The following is a 13,301-nucleotide window of genomic DNA, read 5'->3' as shown; positions in this document are numbered from 1 at the left end:
TCAGACCCTTACTGGCCTGGTTCATAGATATGCAGTCCATTCAGACCCTTACTGGCCTGGTTCATAGATATACAGTCATTCAGATTCCTTACTGGCCTGGTTCATAGATATACAGTCCATTCAGAAAGTATTCAGACCCTTACTGGCCTGGATCATAGTATTTCAGTCCATTCAGACCCTTACTGGCCTGGTTCATAGATATGCAGTCCATTCAGAAAGTATTCAGACCCTTACTGGTCTGGTTCATAGCTATACAGTCCATTCAGACCCTTACTGGCCTGGTTCATAGATATACAGTCCATTCAGACACTTACTGGCCTGGTTCATAGATATACAGTCCATTCATAAAGTATTCAGACCCTTACTGGCCTGGTTCATAGATATACAGTCCATTCATAAAGTATTCAGACCCTTACTGTCCTGGTTCATAGATATAAAGTCCATTCAGACCCTTACTGGCCTGGTTCATAGATATACAGTCCATTCATAAAGTATTCAGGCCCTTACTGGCCATGTTCATAGATATACAGTCCATTCAGAAAGTATTCAGACCCATACTGGCCTGGTTCATAGATATATAGTCCATTCAGACCCTTACTGGCCTGGTACATATATATACAGTCCACTCAGAAAGTATTCCGACCCTTACTGGCCTGGTTCATAGATATACAGTCCATTCAGACCCTTACTGGCCTGGTTCATAGATATACCGTCCATTCAGAAAGTATTCAGACCCCTTACTGGCCTGGTTCATAGCTATACAGTCCATTCAGGCCCTTACTGGCCTGGTTCATAGATATACAGTCCATTCAGACCCTTACTGGCCTGGTTCATAGATATACAGTCCATTCAGAAAGTATTCAGACCCTTACTGGCCTGGTTCATAGATATACAGTCATTCAGATTCCTTACTGGCCTGGTTCATAGATATACAGTCCATTCATAAAGTATTCAGACCCTTACTGGCCTGGTTCATAGATATACAGTCCATTCATAAAGTATTCAGACCCTTACTGGCCAGGTTCATAGATATACAGTCCATTCAGACCCTTACTGGCCTGGTTCATAGATCTACAGTCCATTCAGAAAGTATTCAGGCCCTTACTGGCCTGATTCATAGATATACAGTCAATTCATAAAGTATTCAGACCCTTACTGACCTGGTTCATAGATATACAGTCCATTCAGACACTTACTGGCCTGGTTCATAGATTTACAGTCCGTTCAGACCCTTACAGGCCTGGTTCATAGATATACAGTCCATTCAGAAAGTATTCCGACCCTTACTGGCCTGGTTCATAGATTTACAGTCCGTTCAGACCCTTACAGGCCTGGTTCATAGATATACAGTCCATTCAGAAAGTATTCAGACCCTTACTGGCCTGGTTCATAGATATACAGTCCATTCAGAATGTATTCAGACCCTTACTGGCCTGGTTCATAGATATACAGTCAATTCAGACCCTTACTGGCCTGGTACATAGATATACAGTCCATTCAGAAAGTATTCAGACCCTTACTGGCCTGGTTCATAGATATACAGTCCATTCAGACCCTTCCTGGCCTGGTTCATAGATATACAGTCATTCAGACCCCTTACTGGCCTGGTTCATAGATATACAGTCCATTCAGACCCTTACTGGCCTGGTTCAAAGATATACCGTCCATTCAGAAAGTATTCAGACCCCTTACTGGCCTGGTTCATAGCTATACAGTCCATTCAGGCCCTCACTGGCCTGGTTCATAGATATACAGTCCATTCAGACCCTTACTGGCCTGGTTCATAGATATACAGTCCATTCAGAAAGTATTCAGACCCTTACTGGCCTGGTTCATAGATATGCAGTCCATTCAGACCCTTACTGGCCTGGTTCATAGATATACAGTCATTCAGATTCCTTACTGGCCTGGTTCATAGATATACAGTCCATTCAGAAAGTATTCAGACCCTTACTGGCCTGGATCATAGTATTTCAGTCCATTCAGACCCTTACTGGCCTGGTTCATAGATATGCAGTCCATTCAGAAAGTATTCAGACCCTTACTGGTCTGGTTCATAGCTATACAGTCCATTCAGACCCTTACTGGCCTGGTTCATAGATATACAGTCCATTCAGACACTTACTGGCCTGGTTCATAGATATACAGTCCATTCATAAAGTATTCAGACCCTTACTGGCCTGGTTCATAGATATACAGTCCATTCATAAAGTATTCAGACCCTTACTGTCCTGGTTCATAGATATAAAGTCCATTCAGACCCTTACTGGCCTGGTTCATAGATATACAGTCCATTCATAAAGTATTCAGGCCCTTACTGGCCATGTTCATAGATATACAGTCCATTCAGAAAGTATTCAGACCCATACTGGCCTGGTTCATAGATATATAGTCCATTCAGACCCTTACTGGCCTGGTACATATATATACAGTCCACTCAGAAAGTATTCCGACCCTTACTGGCCTGGTTCATAGATATACAGTCCATTCAGACCCTTACTGGCCTGGTTGATAGATATGCAGTCCATTCAGAAAGTATTCAGACCCTTACTGGCCTGGATCATAGATATGCCGTCCATTCAGACCCTTACTGGCCTGGTTCATAGATATGCAGTCCATTCAAAAGGTATTCAGACCCTTACTGGCCTGGTTCATAGCTATACAGTCCATTCAGACCCTTACTGGCCTGGTTCATAGATATACAGTCCATTCAGACACTTACTGGCCTGGTTCATAGATATACAGTCCATTCATAAAGTATTCAGACCCTTACTGGCCTGGTTCATAGATATAAAGTCCATTCAGACCCTTACTGGCCTGGTTCATAGATATACAGTCCATTCAGAAAGTATTCAGACCCATACTTGCCTGGTTCATAGATATATAGTCCATTCAGACCCTTACTGGCCTGGTACATAGATATACAGTCCATTCAGAAAGTATTCAGACCCTTACTGGCCTGGTTCATAGATATACAGTCCATTCAGACCCTTACTGGCCTGGTTGATAGATATGCAGTCCATTCAGAAAGTATTCAGACCCTTACTGACCTGGTTCATAGATATACAGTCCATTCAGACCCTTACTGGCCTGGTTCATAGATATACAGTCCATTCAGACCCTTACTGGCCTGGTACATAGATATACAGTCCATTCAGAAAGTATTCAGACCCTTACTGGCCTGGTTCATAGATATGCAGTCCATTCAGAAAGTATTCAGACCCTTACTGGCCTGGTTCATAGATATACAGTCCATTCAGACACCCCCTGGCCTGGTTCATAGATATACAGTCATTCAGACCCCTTACTGGCCTGGTTCATAGCTATACAGTCCATTCAGACCCTTAGTGGCCTGGTTCATAGATAGACAGTCCATTCAGACCCTTACTGGCCTGGTTCATAGATATACAGTCCATTCATAAAGTATTCAGGCCCTTACTGGCCTGGTTCATAGATATACAGTCATTCAGACCCCTTACTGACCTGGTTCATAGATATACAGTCCATTCAGACCCTTACTGGCCTGGTTCATAGATATACAGTCCATTCAGAAAGTATCCAGACCCCTTACTGACCTGGTTCATAGATAGACAGTCCATTCAGACCCTTCCTCGCCTGGTTCATAGATATACAGTCATTCATAAAGTATTCAGACCCTTCTTGGCCTGGTTCATAGATATACAGTCCATTCAGACACTTACTGGCCTGGTTCATAGATATACAGTCCATTCATAAAGTATTCAGACCCTTACTGGCCTGGTTCATAGATATACAGTCCATTCAGACACTTACTGGCCTGGTTCATAGATATACAGTCCATTCATAAAGTATTCAGACCCTTACTGGCCTGGTTCATAGATATACAGTCCATTCAGACACTTACTGGCCTGGTTCATAGATATACAGTCCATTCATAAAGTATTCAGACCCTTACTGGCCTGGTTCATAGATATAAAGTCCATTCAGAAAGTATTCAGACCCTTACTTGCCTGGTTCATAGATATACATTCCATTCAGAAAGTATTCAGACCCTTACTGGCCTGGTTCATAGATATGCAGTAAATTCAGACCCTTACTGGCCTGGTTCATAGATATACAGTCCATTCATAAAGTATTCAGACCCTTACTGGCCTGGTTCATATATATACAGTCCATTCAGAAAGTATTCAGACCCTTACTGGCCTGGTTCATAGATATGCAGTCCATTCAGAACCTTATTGGCCTGGTTCATAGATTTACAGTCCATTCAGAAGGTATTCAGACCCTTACTGGCCTGGTACATAGATATACAGTCCATTCAGAAAGTATTCAGACCCTTACTGGCCTGGTTCATAGATATACAGTCCATTCAGACCCTTACTGGCCTGGTTGATAGATATGCAGTCCATTCAGAAAGTATTCAGACCCTTACTGACCTGGTTCATAGATATACAGTCCATTCAGACCCTTACTGGCCTGGGTCATAGATATACAGTCCATTCAGACCCTTACTGGCCTGGTACATAGATATACAGTCCATTCAGAAAGTATTCAGACCCTTACTGGCCTGGTTCATAGATATGCAGTCCATTCAGAAAGTATTCAGACCCTTACTGGCCTGGTTCATAGATATACAGTCCATTCAGACACCCCCTGGCCTGGTTCATAGATATACAGTCATTCAGACCCCTTACTGGCCTGGTTCATAGCTATACAGTCCATTCAGACCCTTAGTGGCCTGGTTCATAGATAGACAGTCCATTCAGACCCTTACTGGCCTGGTTCATAGATATACAGTCCATTCATAAAGTATTCAGGCCCTTACTGGCCTGGTTCATAGATATACAGTCCATTCATAAAGTATTCAGACCCTTACTGACCTGGTTCATAGATATACAGTCCATTCAGACACTTACTGGCCTGGTTCATAGATATACAGTCCATTCATAAAGTATTCAGACCCTTACTGGCCTGGTTCATAGATATACAGTCCATTCAGACCCTTACTGGCCTGGTTCATAGATATACAGTCCATTCAGACACTTACTGGCCTGGTTCATAGATATACAGTCCATTCATAAAGTATTCAGACCCTTACTGGCCTGGTTCATAGATATACAGTCCATTCAGACACTTACTGGCCTGGTTCATAGATATACAGTCCATTCATAAAGTATTCAGACCCTTACTGGCCTGGTTCATAGATATACAGTCCATTCAGACACTTACTGGCCTGGTTCATAGATATACAGTCCATTCATAAAGTATTCAGACCCTTACTGGCCTGGTTCATAGATATAAAGTCCATTCAGAAAGTATTCAGACCCTTACTGGCCTGGTTCATAGATATACAGTCCATTCAGAAAGTATTCAGACCCTTACTGGCCTGGTTCATAGATATGCAGTAAATTCAGACCCTTACTCGCCTGGTTCATAGATATACAGTCATTCATAAAGTATTCAGACCCTTATTGGCCTGGTTCATAGATATACAGTCCATTCAGACCCTTACTGGCCTGGTTCATAGATATACAGTCCATTCATAAAGTATTCAGACCCTTACTGGCCTGGTTCATATATATACAGTCCATTCAGAAAGTATTCAGACCCTTACTGGCCTGGTTCATAGATATGCAGTCCATTCAGAACCTTATTGGCCTGGTTCATAGATTTACAGTCCATTCAGAAAGTATTCAGACCCTTACTGGCCTGGTACATAGATATACAGTCCATTCAGAAAGTATTCAGACCCTTACTGGCCTGGTTCATAGATATACAGTCCATTCAGACCCTTACTGGCCTGGTTGATAGATATGCAGTCCATTCAGAAAGTATTCAGACCCTTACTGACCTGGTTCATAGATATACAGTCCATTCAGACCCTTACTGGCCTGGTTCATAGATATACAGTCCATTCAGACCCTTACTGGCCTGGTACATAGATATACAGTCCATTCAGAAAGTATTCAGACCCTTACTGGCCTGGTTCATAGATATGCAGTCCATTCAGAAAGTATTCAGACCCTTACTGGCCTGGTTCATAGATATACAGTCCATTCAGACACCCCCTGGCCTGGTTCATAGATATACAGTCATTCAGACCCCTTACTGGCCTGGTTCATAGCTATACAGTCCATTCAGACCCTTAGTGGCCTGGTTCATAGATAGACAGTCCATTCAGACCCTTACTGGCCTGGTTCATAGATATACAGTCCATTCATAAAGTATTCAGGCCCTTACTGGCCTGGTTCATAGATATACAGTCCATTCATAAAGTATTCAGACCCTTACTGACCTGGTTCATAGATATACAGTCCATTCAGACACTTACTGGCCTGGTTCATAGATATACAGTCCATTCATAAAGTATTCAGGCCCTTACTGGCCTGGTTCATAGATATACAGTCCATTCATAAAGTATTCAGACCCTTACTGACCTGGTTCATAGATATACAGTCCATTCAGACACTTACTGGCCTGGTTCATAGATATACAGTCCATTCATAAAGTATTCAGACCCTTACTGGCCTGGTTCATAGATATACAGTCCATTCAGACCCTTACTGGCCTGGTTCATAGATATACAGTCCATTCAGACACTTACTGGCCTGGTTCATAGATATACAGTCCATTCATAAAGTATTCAGACCCTTACTGGCCTGGTTCATAGATATACAGTCCATTCAGACACTTACTGGCCTGGTTCATAGATATACAGTCCATTCATAAAGTATTCAGACCCTTACTGGCCTGGTTCATGGATATACAGTCCATTCAGACACTTACTGGCCTGGTTCATAGATATACAGTCCATTCATAAAGTATTCAGACCCTTACTGGCCTGGTTCATAGATATAAAGTCCATTCAGAAAGTATTCAGACCCTTACTGGCCTGGTTCATAGATATGCAGTAAATTCAGACCCTTACTCGCCTGGTTCATAGATATACAGTCATTCATAAAGTATTCAGACCCTTATTGGCCTGGTTCATAGATATACAGTCCATTCAGACCCTTACTGGCCTGGTTCATAGATATACAGTCCATTCATAAAGTATTCAGACCCTTACTGGCCTGGTTCATAGATATACAGTCCATTCAGACACTTACTGGCCTGGTTCATAGATATACAGTCCATTCATAAAGTATTCAGACCCTTACTGGCCTGGTTCATAGATATAAAGTCCATTCAGAAAGTATTCAGACCCTTACTGGCCTGGTTCATAGATATACAGTCCATTCAGAAAGTATTCAGACCCTTACTGGCCTGGTTCATAGATATGCAGTAAATTCAGACCCTTACTCGCCTGGTTCATAGATATACAGTCATTCATAAAGTATTCAGACCCTTATTGGCCTGGTTCATAGATATACAGTCCATTCAGACCCTTACTGGCCTGGTTCATAGATATACAGTCCATTCATAAAGTATTCAGACCCTTACTGGCCTGGTTCATAGATATACAGTCCATTCAGACCCTTACTGGCCTGGTTCATAGATATACAGTCCATTCATAAAGTATTCAGACCCTTACTGGCCTGGTTCATATATATACAGTCCATTCAGAAAGTATTCAAATCAAATCAAATCAAATTTATTTATATAGCCCTTCGTACATCAGCTGATATCTCAAAGTGCTGTACAGAAACCCAGCCTAAAACCCCAAACAGCAAGCAATGCAGGTGGAGAAGCACGGTGGCTAGGAAAAACTCCCTAGAAAGGCCAATACCTAGGAAGAAACCTAGAGAGGAACCAGGCTATGTGGGGTGGCCAGTCCTCTTCTGGCTGTGCCGGGTGGAGATTATAACAGAACATGGTCAAGATGTTCAATGTTCATAAATGACCAGCATGGTCGAATAATAATAAGGCAGAACAGTTGAAACTAGAGCAGCAGCACAGTCAGGTGGAAGTTGAAACTGGAGCAGCAGCATGGCCAGGTAGACTGGGGACAGCAAGGAGTCATCATGTCAGGTAGTCCTGGGGCATGGTCCTAGGGCTCAGGTCAGTTGAAACTGGAACAGCAGCATGGCCAGGTGGACTGGGGACAGCAAGGAGTCATCATGTCAGGTAGTCCTGGGGCATGGTCCTAGGGCTCAGGTCCTCCGAGAGAGAGAAAGAAAGAGAGAAGGAGAGAATTAGAGAACGCACACTTAGATTCACACAGGACACCGAATAGGACAGGAGAAGTACTCCAGATATAACAAACTGACCCCAGCCCCCCGACACATAAACTACTGCAGCATAAATACTGGAGGCTGAGACAGTATTACTGTATTACCAGACCCTTACTGGCCTGGTTCATAGATATGCAGTCCATTCAGAACCTTATTGGCCTGGTTCATAGATTTACAGTCCATTCAGAAAGTATTCAGACCCTTACTGGCCTGGTACATAGATATACAGTCCATTCAGAAAGTATTCAGACCCTTACTGGCCTGGTTCATAGATATACAGTCCATTCAGACCCTTACTGGCCTGGTTGATAGATATGCAGTCCATTCAGAAAGTATTCAGACCCTTACTGACCTGGTTCATAGATATACAGTCCATTCAGACCCTTACTGGCCTGGTTCATAGATATACAGTCCATTCAGACCCTTACTGGCCTGGTACATAGATATACAGTCCATTCAGAAAGTATTCAGACCCTTACTGGCCTGGTTCATAGATATGCAGTCCATTCAGAAAGTATTCAGACCCTTACTGGCCTGGTTCATAGATATACAGTCCATTCAGACACCCCCTGGCCTGGTTCATAGATATACAGTCATTCAGACCCCTTACTGGCCTGGTTCATAGCTATACAGTCCATTCAGACCCTTAGTGGCCTGGTTCATAGATAGACAGTCCATTCAGACACTTACTGGCCTGGTTCATAGATATACAGTCCATTCATAAAGTATTCAGGCCCTTACTGGCCTGGTTCATAGATATACAGTCCATTCATAAAGTATTCAGACCCTTACTGACCTGGTTCATAGATATACAGTCCATTCAGACACTTACTGGCCTGGTTCATAGATATACAGTCCATTCATAAAGTATTCAGACCCTTACTGGCCTGGTTCATAGATATACAGTCCATTCAGACCCTTACTGGCCTGGTTCATAGATATACAGTCCATTCAGACACTTACTGGCCTGGTTCATAGATATACAGTCCATTCATAAAGTATTCAGACCCTTACTGGCCTGGTTCATAGATATACAGTCCATTCAGACACTTACTGGCCTGGTTCATAGATATACAGTCCATTCATAAAGTATTCAGACCCTTACTGGCCTGGTTCATAGATATACAGTCCATTCAGACACTTACTGGCCTGGTTCATAGATATACAGTCCATTCATAAAGTATTCAGACCCTTACTGGCCTGGTTCATAGATATAAAGTCCATTCAGAAAGTATTCAGACCCTTACTGGCCTGGTTCATAGATATGCAGTAAATTCAGACCCTTACTCGCCAGGTTCATAGATATACAGTCATTCATAAAGTATTCAGACCCTTATTGGCCTGGTTCATAGATATACAGTCCATTCAGACCCTTACTGGCCTGGTTCATAGATATACAGTCCATTCATAAAGTATTCAGACCCTTACTGGCCTGGTTCATATATATACAGTCCATTCAGAAAGTATTCAGACCCTTACTGGCCTGGTTCATAGATATGCAGTCCATTCAGAACCTTATTGGCCTGGTTCATAGATTTACAGTCCATTCAGAAAGTATTCAGACCCTTACTGGCCTGGTACATAGATATACAGTCCATTCAGAAAGTATTCAGACCCTTACTGGCCTGGTTCATAGATATACAGTCCATTCAGACCCTTACTGGCCTGGTTGATAGATATACAGTCCATTCATAAAGTATTCAGACCCTTACTGACCTGGTTCATAGATATACAGTCCATTCAGACACTTACTGGCCTGGTTCATAGATATACAGTCCATTCATAAAGTATTCAGACCCTTACTGGCCTGGTTCATAGATATACAGTCCATTCAGACCCTTACTGGCCTGGTTCATAGATATACAGTCCATTCAGACACTTACTGGCCTGGTTCATAGATATACAGTCCATTCATAAAGTATTCAGACCCTTACTGGCCTGGTTCATAGATATACAGTCCATTCAGACACTTACTGGCCTGGTTCATAGATATACAGTCCATTCATAAAGTATTCAGACCCTTACTGGCCTGGTTCATAGATATACAGTCCATTCAGACACTTACTGGCCTGGTTCATAGATATACAGTCCATTCATAAAGTATTCAGACCCTTACTGGCCTGGTTCATAGATATAAAGTCCATTCAGAAAGTATTCAGACCCTTACTGGCCTGGTTCATAGATATACAGTCCATTCAGAAAGTATTCAGACCCTTACTGGCCTGGTTCATAGATATGCAGTAAATTCAGACCCTTACTCGCCTGGTTCATAGATATACAGTCATTCATAAAGTATTCAGACCCTTATTGGCCTGGTTCATAGATATACAGTCCATTCAGACCCTTACTGGCCTGGTTCATAGATATACAGTCCATTCATAAAGTATTCAGACCCTTACTGGCCTGGTTCATATATATACAGTCCATTCAGAAAGTATTCAGACCCTTACTGGCCTGGTTCATAGATATGCAGTCCATTCAGAACCTTATTGGCCTGGTTCATAGATTTACAGTCCATTCAGAAAGTATTCAGACCCTTACTGGCCTGGTACATAGATATACAGTCCATTCAGAAAGTATTCAGACCCTTACTGGCCTGGTTCATAGATATACAGTCCATTCAGACCCTTACTGGCCTGGTTGATAGATATGCAGTCCATTCAGAAAGTATTCAGACCCTTACTGACCTGGTTCATAGATATACAGTCCATTCAGACCCTTACTGGCCTGGTTGATAGATATGCAGTCCATTCAGAAAGTATTCAGACCCTTACTGACCTGGTTCATAGATATACAGTCCATTCAGACCCTTACTGGCCTGGTTCATAGATATACAGTCCATTCAGACCCTTACTGGCCTGGTACATAGATATACAGTCCATTCAGAAAGTATTCAGACCCTTACTGGCCTGGTTCATAGATATGCAGTCCATTCAGAAAGTATTCAGACCCTTACTGGCCTGGTTCATAGATATACAGTCCATTCAGACACCCCCTGGCCTGGTTCATAGATATACAGTCATTCAGACCCCTTACTGGCCTGGTTCATAGCTATACAGTCCATTCAGACCCTTAGTGGCCTGGTTCATAGATAGACAGTCCATTCAGACACTTACTGGCCTGGTTCATAGATATACAGTCCATTCATAAAGTATTCAGGCCCTTACTGGCCTGGTTCATAGATATACAGTCCATTCATAAAGTATTCAGACCCTTACTGACCTGGTTCATAGATATACAGTCCATTCAGACACTTACTGGCCTGGTTCATAGATATACAGTCCATTCATAAAGTATTCAGACCCTTACTGGCCTGGTTCATAGATATACAGTCCATTCAGACCCTTACTGGCCTGGTTCATAGATATACAGTCCATTCAGACACTTACTGGCCTGGTTCATAGATATACAGTCCATTCATAAAGTATTCAGACCCTTACTGGCCTGGTTCATAGATATACAGTCCATTCAGACACTTACTGGCCTGGTTCATAGATATACAGTCCATTCATAAAGTATTCAGACCCTTACTGGCCTGGTTCATAGATATACAGTCCATTCAGACACTTACTGGCCTGGTTCATAGATATACAGTCCATTCATAAAGTATTCAGACCCTTACTGGCCTGGTTCATAGATATAAAGTCCATTCAGAAAGTATTCAGACCCTTACTGGCCTGGTTCATAGATATGCAGTAAATTCAGACCCTTACTCGCCAGGTTCATAGATATACAGTCATTCATAAAGTATTCAGACCCTTATTGGCCTGGTTCATAGATATACAGTCCATTCAGACCCTTACTGGCCTGGTTCATAGATATACAGTCCATTCATAAAGTATTCAGACCCTTACTGGCCTGGTTCATATATATACAGTCCATTCAGAAAGTATTCAGACCCTTACTGGCCTGGTTCATAGATATGCAGTCCATTCAGAACCTTATTGGCCTGGTTCATAGATTTACAGTCCATTCAGAAAGTATTCAGACCCTTACTGGCCTGGTACATAGATATACAGTCCATTCAGAAAGTATTCAGACCCTTACTGGCCTGGTTCATAGATATACAGTCCATTCAGACCCTTACTGGCCTGGTTGATAGATATACAGTCCATTCATAAAGTATTCAGACCCTTACTGACCTGGTTCATAGATATACAGTCCATTCAGACACTTACTGGCCTGGTTCATAGATATACAGTCCATTCATAAAGTATTCAGACCCTTACTGGCCTGGTTCATAGATATACAGTCCATTCAGACCCTTACTGGCCTGGTTCATAGATATACAGTCCATTCAGACACTTACTGGCCTGGTTCATAGATATACAGTCCATTCATAAAGTATTCAGACCCTTACTGGCCTGGTTCATAGATATACAGTCCATTCAGACACTTACTGGCCTGGTTCATAGATATACAGTCCATTCATAAAGTATTCAGACCCTTACTGGCCTGGTTCATAGATATACAGTCCATTCAGACACTTACTGGCCTGGTTCATAGATATACAGTCCATTCATAAAGTATTCAGACCCTTACTGGCCTGGTTCATAGATATAAAGTCCATTCAGAAAGTATTCAGACCCTTACTGGCCTGGTTCATAGATATACAGTCCATTCAGAAAGTATTCAGACCCTTACTGGCCTGGTTCATAGATATGCAGTAAATTCAGACCCTTACTCGCCTGGTTCATAGATATACAGTCATTCATAAAGTATTCAGACCCTTATTGGCCTGGTTCATAGATATACAGTCCATTCAGACCCTTACTGGCCTGGTTCATAGATATACAGTCCATTCATAAAGTATTCAGACCCTTACTGGCCTGGTTCATATATATACAGTCCATTCAGAAAGTATTCAGACCCTTACTGGCCTGGTTCATAGATATGCAGTCCATTCAGAACCTTATTGGCCTGGTTCATAGATATACAGTCCATTCATAAAGTATTCAGACCCTTACTGGCCTGGTTCATATATATACAGTCCATTCAGAAAGTATTCAGACCCTTACTGGCCTGGTTCATAGATATGCAGTCCATTCAGAACCTTATTGGCCTGGTTCATAGATATACAGTCCATTCATAAAGTATTCAGACCCTTACTGGCCTGGTTCATAGATATACAGTCCATTCAGAAAGTAT

General features: G+C 42.2%; 1 protein-coding gene across 6 annotated transcripts in view; it reads left to right on the top strand.

Moving 5' to 3' along the window:
- galt (galactose-1-phosphate uridylyltransferase) overlaps positions 1 to 13,301 on the top strand; it is a 110,974-nt gene that overhangs the window by 81,080 nt on the left and 16,593 nt on the right. The window lies entirely within an intron of this gene.

Source organism: Oncorhynchus kisutch, linkage group LG6, assembly GCF_002021735.2.
Source record: "Oncorhynchus kisutch isolate 150728-3 linkage group LG6, Okis_V2, whole genome shotgun sequence".
NCBI lineage: Eukaryota > Metazoa > Chordata > Actinopteri > Salmoniformes > Salmonidae > Oncorhynchus > Oncorhynchus kisutch.
This window is presented reverse-complemented; position numbering and strand designations above follow the sequence as displayed.